Consider the following 12,060-nt stretch of genomic DNA (forward strand, 5'->3'; position numbering starts at 1 on the left):
AAGAAGGGAGGGAGGGAGGGAGAGAGAGAGACATAGAGAGACAGACAGAGAGAGAGAGAGAGAGAGAGAGAGAGAGAGAGAGAGAGAGAGAGAGAGAGAGAGAGAGAGAGAGAGAGAGAGAGAGAGGAGGGGGAGGGAGAGGGAGAGAGGGAGGGGGAGGGAGGAGGGAGAGGGGGGAGGAAGGGGGAGGGAGGAGGGAGAGGGGGGAGGAAGGGGAAGGAGGAGGGGAAAGGAAGAAAGGAAGGAAGGAAGGAAGGGAAAGCTAATAATAAATATTTGAGAGTATTATTTCTATTATCTTGGTGGGAATGTAAATTAAATCAGCTGTTGCAGAAAATAACGAAGTTTCCTCAAAATATTAGAAACACATCTACTGTATGATCCACCTAGCAAACCCGCTACCCACCATATATCCATAGGAAAGGAAACCAGTATGTTGAAGCGTCTCTTGTACCCTCATCCAGTACAGCATTAGTCACAACAGCAACAATTGGAAACAGCCTAAATGTCCATCAGCTGTTGAGTGGATTTTTAAAAATATACATACCCACAATGGAATACAGTTAATCCAGTAAAAGATGGAAACTTTGTCATTATCTATAACATGAATAGAACTAGGAGTTATTAGCCTTGACCCAATAAGACAGGCACAAAAAGACAAATACTACATTTCTATCTGAGATTTAACAACTGTTCACCCTATACATGTTGAGAGTAGAATGACTATTACCAGAGACCGGTAAGAGTAAGGTGGAGACTAGTATGGGAAAGTTGACCAATGGGCACTAAATTATAGTTCAAGAAATTCTGGCATGCTTTCGCACAGTAGGACAAATGTAAATAACAACCTACGGTGTATTTCAAAAAGCTGAAAGACACATCCACCCTCTCATTTAAAAGCTAAGATCCATAAAGTCATAGGCTGAGGTCATCCAGGAATAAAAGTTAATGAGATACCGCCTTCTCAACCAATAAGCCAAGTATGGTATAATCCCGCTATTTAGCTGGATCATATGGCTATTTAGCTATGTGGATAGGAGTACTGGAATCTGAGCAAGTGCAAGACCTTAAGTTCAAACTCCAGTACTACCAAAATTAAATTGCTAGAATTTAGAAATGTGAATGTTTTCGCCATATAAAGAAATTGCAAACACTGAGTCTACTTAACCTGATTCAGTTGTATAATATTTTATGCTATTTTATCCGATGTAAATTAATGGAGTATCATGTATGGAAACATTATATGTTATTCCACATCACCCTCCCAGAACTCAAATCTCTGAAATAGCTCAGTTTATAGGTATAAGCCACATACTTCTGCTTTCATTTTTATATTTTTGTATCAGTTAAAATAAATTTAAAGTATGGACACGATGATTCACTCCTATAATCCTAGTTATCCAAAAGAATGAGATCTGAGGACCAAGTTCAAAGACAGCCTGGGCAGTCTCTTATCTCTAATTAACCACCAAAAAGAAAAAGAAAAAAAAAAAAAGAAAGAAAAAGCCAGAAATGCAGGTGTAGCTCAAGCTGTAGAATGCTAGCTTTGAGTGACAGTGCTAGTGTCCTGACTTCAAACTCCAATATTGGCACCTAGTTCATTAATTAATGCACTTAACATGGAGCAATGACAAACCAAAATTCTCTTCAGGCTTCTAGGAGATCTCAACATCATGGCAATTTCATTTGGAAGTAGTAAGCACATGTAAGGGGGTAAACATATCTTTCTATTATGATAACCCCATTTAAAAGCAGCTGTGTCATCTGGAAACAAATTGTCCTAGTTCTAATTTACATCAGCAGTTAAAGTGAGATGATGTGACTAGACCAGTTTTATTAGGTGAGTATTGGCACTTCATTCAAATGTTTGTTCTTGCTCATAGCTCTCCTTGGACATGTCAGAGTCACCTCTAAATTTAACCCATTCCTCTTTTCCTGTACATTTCTTATACCCCCAAATCTGTTTCTCCTTGCAAAGTTCCTTATTTTAATCAGGGGTGCTGCCATTTCCCCAGGCACTCAAGCAAGGCAGCACCAGCCTCTTCATCTTAATCAGGAAAGCCTGATGGATAAAATTCTGTTTCTTATTTACTACCACAAGCACATCCTAATTGACTAAATATTTAAGTGATTTTGTGGTTATCCATCTGTATGTTCTTAGGCAGATGTAAGCTAAACTTTTCAAAACTCTATCTCCTTTATCAACAAATTCAGAGACAAGATGAAATTACTCTGTGATTGTCTAATTCATGGTTGCAACTGTATGTACACAACATTTTCCAAGAGATAACTGATAATGTAGGAGTGGCCAACCCTTTTCGTGCATTTAGTTTACTTTGGGGCTGGTTTCCTTTTCCATATGATCTCCAAAGTGTCCTGCAGTTGATTTTTATGGAAACATTTACCATTTTAAAGTACAACTTTCTGTTTATGAAAAATGACACAATACAGATTGTAGTCTGTATTCCGTGGCATTCTCTTCCACCTCTGGTTTGGAGGTTCTGTCCGAGTAAATGAGAATTTGTCTACTATCTCTACTCACACTGGACACCATAGTTTAAATCTCCCTCATTCTTCTGCAGGAAACTAAGTAGCCTCATTAGCTGTCTCTTTTAACTACCATTCCAGCTCCTGTTACAAAGAGAAGTCAGATTGATCTGGCTAAAAAATATTCTTTTATTAGATTGACCTTCCCATAGTTGCTTTCCTAAAAAGAAAAATACTTAATATTTTGCACTTTAGGAGTATGCCTGCCTGTAATTACATTCAACATGAATATCTTTTTGAGTCTGAAGCAAAACTATCATTCACTTACACTAAAATACAACCCATTCTTTATTTGTTTTTATTTTTTATTGTAATATATAGAGGGTTACCGTTACATTCACCCTACTACTCACGCATTGATACCCCTTCTCATGCTTTTTTCCCCATTTCCTTCACCCACCCCCTCGCAATCATCTTTCCTTCCTTCCCTTTCCTATTTCAAATAATCAAATGTAAAATACAATCAGTTCTGAAGCCAGACAATCATGGTGCTTAGACATTTTATTCTGCTATGCACTGGAATTATAATTACCCACACAGAATGCCCAAAGGTGGTCATTTGTGGTAGTGACAGTCTGTGTGGGACTCACAGAATATTCTTCATGTTTTATTATTTTTCTTTTTTTAAATTTTAACTTAAAATATGGAATGCTTCACGAGTTGTTTCATCCTTGTGCATGGGATCATGCTAGTCTTCAATATATTGTTCCAGTTTTACTATATGCACTGCTGAAGTGAGTATTCATGTTTTATATTTAGGTAACTAAGAGACAACATAGAAAAATACTGTTATGTTGCTTCAGGAGACTTGATGACCATAAATCAGCATGGCATTTGTGTGGCATACTCCAGAGGATATTTTGAACATTTCTAACAAGCTAACATCCATAGAGAAGATGCATCCATTCTCACTTGGTACTTCCTAAATTTGAATACATTAAAGATACATAAGAAGTCACAGGGATTCAACAAAGACCTCCCCACTGCCAACAGAAGCATATTTTTAGTTCTGTTTATTTGTGTAGAAAATTTAAATATTCTTGCAGTCTTGTCATTTATAGTTAAATGTCCTGTTTATTTATACTTACAATCATGTTCCTTTTTATGAGATTGGATCCTGTATTTATCAAAGCATTCTTGAATGTGAGGGAATTTATATAAATTAGAGGATATTAGAGGCTTTCTTTAAGGTATGCGTACCCTGCTTTGTAAGTGGGGAATAATGATACTGTCATCTCTGGATAGTGGGAACCGAGACACAAAACTCATGTCCCCAACACCACCCACCTAAAGCTTATTGGTATGATGTGAATTGTTCTAAACTGACTCTTGAAAACTAAAAGAACAAAGACATTGACCCCTGAAGTACCTGGGAAAGTGACACACTACCTCCCATGAGTGCCAAGCCTCTCTGTGCTCTACCCTACCAAAGCAATCATGTTTACATAAAGATTAGTTCTGACAACTCTATGGGTTTTGATTAAGGGGCTGAATAGGCTTCCACCACAAAGAGCCACTGGATCACAGACTGTGTGTTCTTTTAATTTACTTCCATAAACAGGCAAAAATTAAAGTCATCTGCCAGCAAAAACCAAATTAAAGAGCTGAGTGTCGGAGCAACAGTTGAATCAAGATGAGTTTTTGAAGGCAGGGTGGTGGGAAGCTGCAATTTTTGTTGTTGTTCTGTTTTCAAAGAAGTGCAGTTGTTAGGTACACAGCTCAGACTTTCACTTTAACTGCAGTCTACATGTGCTGTGGAATGTTTATTTTTCAAAAATTGAATTTCGACTGAAACTAATATCATTCCCCCAAAAAACTTCTACCGCTTAAATGATGTACATAGTCTCAAAGCATAATACAATCAATATGTAAGCAACCATCATCTGTAATACAATTATTGAAAATACAACTCAGTCTGCTAAGTTTGTGGGCTGTGAATCTCCTTGATATGGCTCAGAATAAACTCCTAATGCCTCTTTTAATGGCTTTAATGATTGCTCTAATTCTGTCTCAGTATTTTTTTCCTGTTATCTCACTGTGACCTTGATGTTGAGCAGGATTGTTGTGCCAGAACACTAGAATCACAGGAGAAAAGGAATCAACATCTCAAACCCGGAATTTCTCTTAATTCAATAAATAGTACACATATTCATCATGTCTGTTAATGGAAGTGCAGACATCTGTGGCTATTTGCAAAGTCTACCAATTAAATTTATCAGAAATATAAATGTAATTAGGAAGCCAAGTGGCAAAAATGTTCAGGGTATAGAGACAGATATTGATTTGAGTTGGGACATGGGCATTCATATAGCAAAGGCAAACATTTCTTTGAATTTTAAATTTCTCACTTGAAAATTAAGAACACTCGTATTTTAGGAATAAAATACATTTTAATCAACATCACTCTTTTCTCCTTTCTCACCTATCCTTCCCAGCCTACCCATTCCCTTACTTTTCTTCATTTTGTAAGACATGCATTGAATTCTTATCTGCATTTTCCCTTCGTTATGAAGGGAAATGAAGAGACATTCATCTACTCCCAGTTTCTGATCTTGAGTATGAAGAGGTTATTCTTAGAATAAAGCCAGGCACACGTAGCATGTTCGATGATAACACTTGTTTTCCTCATCATTACCTCATCAGTTCAATTCCTTATAGGGATTCTTACAACTGCTAGCTATACAGCTTGATGGGATTCACAGAAATGGCCTGACATTGTGTCCCTTCTTTAAGAAGCTTGCCGTCCAGTTCCTAGTTTACATTTTGGAGGAAGACACTATGGCAGTTAACAGTGGAGAAGTACTTCCCAGAAGATGAGGAAATTAACACTGGATCCTGAAAAATTGGACAGTTCACCTGGGGAGTGATTGAAAGGCATAGAAGTTAACTGGACTTGAAAGAATAAGCAGTTGATCAAATGAAGATTAGAATATGGTGGGAAGAGTAGCATTTCCCAAAATACGTTCTGAGAAAGGTAGCTCGGCAAGCATCAAATTAGGACAGAGAGACAGAAAGAGAACATGAAAGTAAGATAAATTTAGTTCTTGCACAAACGGTTTTAGGCCGTCAAACTGAAACCCATATCTTTATCTGTGTGGGCAGGGGGGACTTCTCAGTGTCTTTAAAATGTTAGTGTGTGGACAACATCTCTCCCTCATGTGTGTGGTATGTTCCAAGACTCCCAGTCAATGTCTGGAATACTAAATAGTCCCAAATCCTCTATAAACTATATTTTCCCTATACTTATATACCTATGAGAATATTTAACATAATTTACAAGTACAGTACTGCCAGGCATGGTGGCTCATACCTGTAATCCTAGCTACTCAGGAGACTGAGATCTGAGAATATCTTGGTTCAAAGCCAGACAGGCACTAAAAAATGTGAGATTCATATCTCCAGGTAACCACTAAAAACCAGAAGTGGAGCTATCGCTCCAGGGGTAGAGCGGGAGCCTTGAGCTGAAGAGCTCAAAAACAGTACCCAGGCCAAGAGTTCAAGTCCCATGACCAACAAAAAAATTTAGTACATTAAGGGATTAGCAACAATAAAATATATCTACTATAACAATATCCTGTAATGCGAGTTATATGAATGTGGCCTCTCTTAACACATCCTATTGTTTTGTGGTCACCTTCTTACTGTGCCACAGTGCCTACAAGATGGTTTGAGAATTATCTGGGCCTGGGACTTAACATTAGACTAAAATTTCCTTGATCATAGCCAAAATAAAACTTCAGACAAGGAGTAAGACTGTTAACAGAATTGCAACTAACTGTAGTGTTTGTAGTCACAAAGCATCTAATGTATCCTTACTATCATGATGAACTGAGAACTATGCCATGCCTTCAGAACATACTTTATATTCCATATGATATTATCACACTTCCATTATGCAAATAAATTATCCAACTTTGCCTCAGTACTATTTTAATAATTAACAATGAGATAAATTAATATATTCTATCCTGCTTCTAAAGAGAAAGGAACCTAGATACTGAGGATTGTCATAGAGTTTAGATTTTATTGGGAAGAATCTGCCAGGGAAGGAAAGAACCTGAACTCGGTCGAAGGCATGTCATGTGATGAAGATTAACACTTCTATTGTAAACATACTTGCATGTATGAAGAAATGGAGAGTAGGAGAGTTAAAAAATATGCCTCAGGATGTCCTACTTACAAGTCACAGATTATGAATGTCATTCTGTAAGAAGCTAAAAATCTGTGAATTTACCACACTTCCACTAGTTTAATGAGCAGTAACACTGTTCCTAAGAGTAAGACGTGACGGCTTTTTCCTCTTAACACCACCTACATTTCTTTTTTACTGACATTTGGATATTCCCAGAATATAATGTGATATTTTTAAAATTAAGAAAAACCTTGACTTCTCTCCTGTTTAGTAATAGCAGAGTTATGTGAAATTAAACAAAGTTACATTACCTAAAACAGACTCACCAGAAGCAAACCAAAACTGGATAGAGCTCAGCAGAAGAGGTGATTTTGAATGTCCCAGGCAAAGAAGGAATTTCCGTTTCCCTGAGGTGACACAGACCAAGAGCTGACTTCTCCTTATAAAGTGGATCTAGATTATCCTGAGGCAAAGTAACACAGAATTCACCAACTGATCCCAAATCGGCCCAGTTGCTTTGTTTTTATATTAAATCTCAGATTAGAAATAGCTCCTACAAGAGTTGAAAGTCCTCCTTTATTCATAGAAGATGGACAAAGCACTGTATTTGTCAAACAACCAATCTAGACTAGATCAAGGATCCACATGTGGTTCCTTAAGAATGTTCAAAGAAGCTTTCCCTTATTTGGGAGGAAACTAAGCTCAATTGGGCCTGGCAGTGGTTCAATTCATGGTTGTCTGAGCTTCCCATATCATGGCAGGGTGAAAGTGACTTTAATACTCTTCTTCATCACTATTGTTAGAATAATGTCAAAGTAAACAACATCTTTCCATCAGTAGGATCTGCTTTGCTGACAGAGCATTCATTTTCCCAGCCATATCAGGACAGAGCTCTTACTGCATGCAGCTCTAGCATCTCTCCTTTGCAGAGCTGCCCAGTCCTACTTTAGAGTGCCCTCTGAAAGCATTTCTCTATTATTCTAGGACACTTGGACACTTGATCCAGGCAGGTTACCCAGGACAAAAAGCAGCAAATAAATCTCAAGTTTGAAGGCACACAGAAGTGATAAAACATAATGGCAATGTTGGTTGCTTCCCTAGTAGATCTGGCCTTTCCCTCCATCCAACCCTCAGCTATGCTGAAGGCTATGACAGCTCTGTTGACCCTCTGTCTGCCAGGAAGGAAAGAAGGAAGGAAGGATGAAAGGAAAGAAGGAAGGAAATAAGGAAGGAAGGAAGGAAGGAAGGAAGGAAGGAGGGAGGGAGGGAGGGAGGGAGGGAGGGAGGGAGGGAAGGAAGGAAGGAAGGAAATAAAAGACCTGATTATGATTTGGGGCATTGTGACCTCTATCTTATTATCCTTTCCTGGTTATACACCAAAATCTACCCTCTACCCTGGAGCTTGAATACAGCCCTCACTTTCAAGCAACTTACAAAAATAACTGAATCTCTTCTTCAAGAATAAAGAATACGTATGTGAACTGATTTCTCTTCTAGCTGTTCTCATTAATTCAAATAAATTTTCCTTCTCTACTTCTTAGCTTGATGAAAGAAGCATCAGCCCATTTTGAATCCTTGTCCCAAATGTTATCTCTTTTCAGGAGTAAACTAAAGATACAGGTGAATTCAGACATTCTGTCCCTTAGTATGACTCAACTCCAAGCAAATGACATTTTCTGTTTTCTGTAATTTTCTTTTCTTTTTCTTTTTCTTTTTTTGGTTAGTCATGGGGCTTGAACTCTGTGCCTGGGCACTGTCCCTGAGCTCTTCAGCTCAAGACTACTGCCCTACCCCTGGAGCCACAGCATTACTTCCAGTTTTCTAGTGGTTAATCGGAAATAAGAGTCTCAAGGTCCTTGGTTCCTGGGCTGGTGTTGAACCTCGATCCTCAGATCTCAGCTTCCTGAGTAGCTAGGATTATAGGCGTGAGCTATTGCATCCAGCCTTCTGTAATTTTATGTATCTCACAATCTGAAGTTTGCTGGCAGAATGGATTCTCTAAATCTTGAAGTACAATGCAGTTGTTTAAAATCATATGCACCAGGCACCAGTGGCTCACATGTTTAAGCATGATTCTAAACCAGCTCGGGCAGGAAAGTCCATGAGACTCTTATCTCCAATTAACCACTAGCAAACCAGAAGTGGCACTGTGGCCCCAGGGGTAGGGTGGTAGCCTTGCGCAAATGAAGCTCAGGGACAGGGCCCAGGCTCTAAGTTCAAGCCCCAAGACTGGCACAAAAACAATTGACAGTTCCAGTTTCAGTAACTCAAGCCTGTCATCCTAACTACTTGGGAAGCAGAAGAAAGGGGCATGCAAAGTCTAGCCTGAGCACCAAATTTCAAAAAATTCTAGGTCATCCATTGTAGGGAACTCTGAAACTGAGCTGTAAAAGCTGGAAATGGTTTGAGAGGTTGGAATGCCACAACAAAAGCAAGCAGAATGCTGAGAGCTGGCCATGAATGGATTAAAACAGAAAATGTTGGAGAGGGTGAAGAGACTGTATCCCAAGCCCTTCCACCACACTCTCTCCTTAGGCAGGCAGCTGTTCTAGGGACCTTATAGGCTGGATGAAAAGACTTTCACAACTTAACCTTAGGTTAAATAAGTGAACATCATATCTAGACATTCACTGGGTTGCAGTCTCCTGTCTCTCTTGAATAAGAGATCAAGTGTCTCTCACAAAGTGTTTTAGCTCTGATTATAAAATTAATAGAGATGCTTTTCTTTTTGCATGTATATACCCTTGCTAATCTTCCTTGTGTGAAGTCAAATAAATGTGCTTATTTGTGAAACCTCAGGGACCAAATACAGGGGAGCCCTGGAACCCCTGGTCTCCCCCCAACACTTTTCTACTGGTTTATGTCTTTGTGTGTTTCTAATTTTCTTCAGCCCAGTATCCTTTTGCACTACCTAGTTTGTAGTTAGCAATAATCCATGGCTGGTAGACATAGTGATGTGTGCCTGTTGTCTTCAATAACAGGGGCAAGCACAGATAGGAGCAATAAGATAGGGGCAATAAGATAGGAGGTTCAAAGTCCATGTCAGCAGAGCAAAGGGCAAGCCTCAAGTGGAAAAGCACTTGTTTATAAAGTATGAAGCCCTGGTTTCAATTCTCAGTATTGCCCACTCCCAAAATAGAGTTGTCAGAAGTAGAGCACAAACATGAGAAGACTTCAGCAACAGTGTTAGGGGTTCTGCATGTAGCTCAGTGCCACAATACTTCCCTCAAATGTGCAAGATTTAGCACTGCCAAAAAAAGATAAATATAGGAAAGAAATAAACGGTGATTCATGCTGAGTATGCTGAGTTGACTTATTGGCCAGATTCAGGAGCCTTTGAATCCCTCCCTAGCAAGGAGGAATGGATTTAATTGCCTGAATTGAATCTGTAGGTCAAGTGGGCCAAGTTGTGGGGCAGCAGAAATTTGAGTCAGGTCAGCTAACAAATCCTATTGATCCAAGTGGAAGATGTCAGAATCATTTCGCTTAAGTACAAATAGGACCTGTGCCAGCCTGATGTTGACATCAATGAAACGGTTTAAAAAAGAAAAATCTACTCATTTCCTTTTGTAAATATGTTGGATATTAAAAACTACAATACACATCCTCAAAGTTGAAAGCAAGACAAACAAGAAATGAACCAACGGAGCAAACAAAAAAAAAATGAAAAAGGTGACGGTTTTGTGAAGCACAGTTGAGATTCCTCCACAGCCTTCAACCACCATTACAATTTTCTCTTTATATCTGGATTTGAGGAGCAGACTCACTTTCTTTAAATCACATTTAATTTATTTCTGGGAAATTCTAATAAGTTCCAAGAGATCAATTTCCCTATTGCCAAAATCTCCCCTTGGCCCCATCTCTCTTAGCTCATGTTGTGCAGCGTTGTTCCTTTCGTTTCCTTCACAGCTTTACTCATTTCTTAGTCAGACAGCCTGGATACATGGTAATATTTTCCTATTCTAGGGATGAACTATTATGACAGGCTGATTGTTGGAAAGCGTGTAAAAGTGAGGCGTTGGCAAGCCACAATTAGGCCGCTGTCTTCTTTCCTTAAGCTTCCAGTAAGAAGTGTTGAACTATGGACCATAAAGCAAGGCCCTGATCACAGTCACTTTGGGAACACACCAAATGGAGTTCAAGTTAATGCTAACATGTATTTCAGTGATACAAATTGCAGGTGGAGAAGTATGAAAGGCTGCTCTGAGCAAATGCAATAAGCCACTGATTGAGGCATTTGTAAATTAGAGACCTAGGAAACCAAAATGTCTCTAAATGAGCCCATTTACAGCAATTTAATATAACACTACATTTGTTTAGCAAGTGTCCTTTGTACTGAAAAGCAATCTACATTTCTGTTCAAAATCTGCCTAAATGTATTTAGGTTTCTCATAACTAAAGCACAGATAATCCAAATAACTCTCCTGTGACTTTCTCCTAATATATTTCAAAATCTATTGATCTTCCAAAAGATACTAGGGTTTTTCTCCCAATCTTATGCATTATTACAGTTGATAAGCAGATACTCGACACCTAGCCTATTTCATGATCTGCTTCTTTCCTCCTCTGGGGATCTAATTAACAAGCCATTTTCTTATGATATCTCCTTCATTAAAGAATTAATGCAATGAAAATATATTGGCTGCTTTAGACACATGCCATCACCGTGCTGAATGTGATAAAAATGAAGATGGAAAAAGGGAAGAACAGTTTTTGCAGAAGACATTTACAACCCCTACGCAGTGTAGTCATATTTACAAATCAGAAAGAGAACTCTCATTGCTGATTCACAGCTGGTTCGCAAAAAGAGAACCAGCAGGCACTGCCATCTTGAACTTCTCCATCTCAGAAACTGAGAACAATGCATTTTTATAGCTTAGGCTACCTGGTCCATGTATTAGTCATAGTAGTCCAGGAAGACTGAGGCAAAAGAGACAAAGGAACCTAAAGGACTAAGACATTGTAGAGGCCAAGATCACTCTCTGCAAGTTCAGATGGCCACAGATAACCACAGTCGCTACATTAGAGACTAAAATATACTACAATAAGATATTTTGAGAGAAAGGGGAACAGATCCACCTAACTTTCATTATAGTACATTGTTCTAGATGTTCCTGTATTTTCTTCTTAGCATGCCAAACTTATTTAAACATCATTATAGTATTTATAGGAATCCATACCACTTGAAGTATGGGCATTCATGGAAGGAAGGGCTGAAAGCAGAGCCATCAAGAAAGAGAGCACAAGGTTAACAATTCTCTAACATATAGTATAGCAAGAAACTATAAGGTGTTTAGTACAAGATTAAATTTGCTTTTTATTATTTAGTGATTAAGAGATAAATAATCCAAACCCGACATAATTCCTTGGGATATGACCTG

At 38.6% G+C, this 12,060-nt stretch overlaps 1 non-coding gene across 1 annotated transcript; it reads right to left on the reverse strand.

Moving 5' to 3' along the window:
* Positions 1 to 3,184: 3,184 nt before the first annotated feature.
* LOC150059122 (U6 spliceosomal RNA) lies at positions 3,185 to 3,285 on the reverse strand. Its single transcript, XR_016536740.1, has one exon. It is a non-coding gene; the product is annotated as a U6 spliceosomal RNA (small nuclear RNA).
* Between the last annotated feature and the right edge of the window lie 8,775 nt (positions 3,286 to 12,060).

Source organism: Megascapheus bottae, chromosome 9 (assembly GCF_031878675.1).
Source record: "Megascapheus bottae isolate mThoBot1 chromosome 9, mThoBot2.hap1, whole genome shotgun sequence".
In the NCBI taxonomy this organism is placed as follows: Eukaryota; Metazoa; Chordata; class Mammalia; order Rodentia; family Geomyidae; genus Megascapheus; species Megascapheus bottae.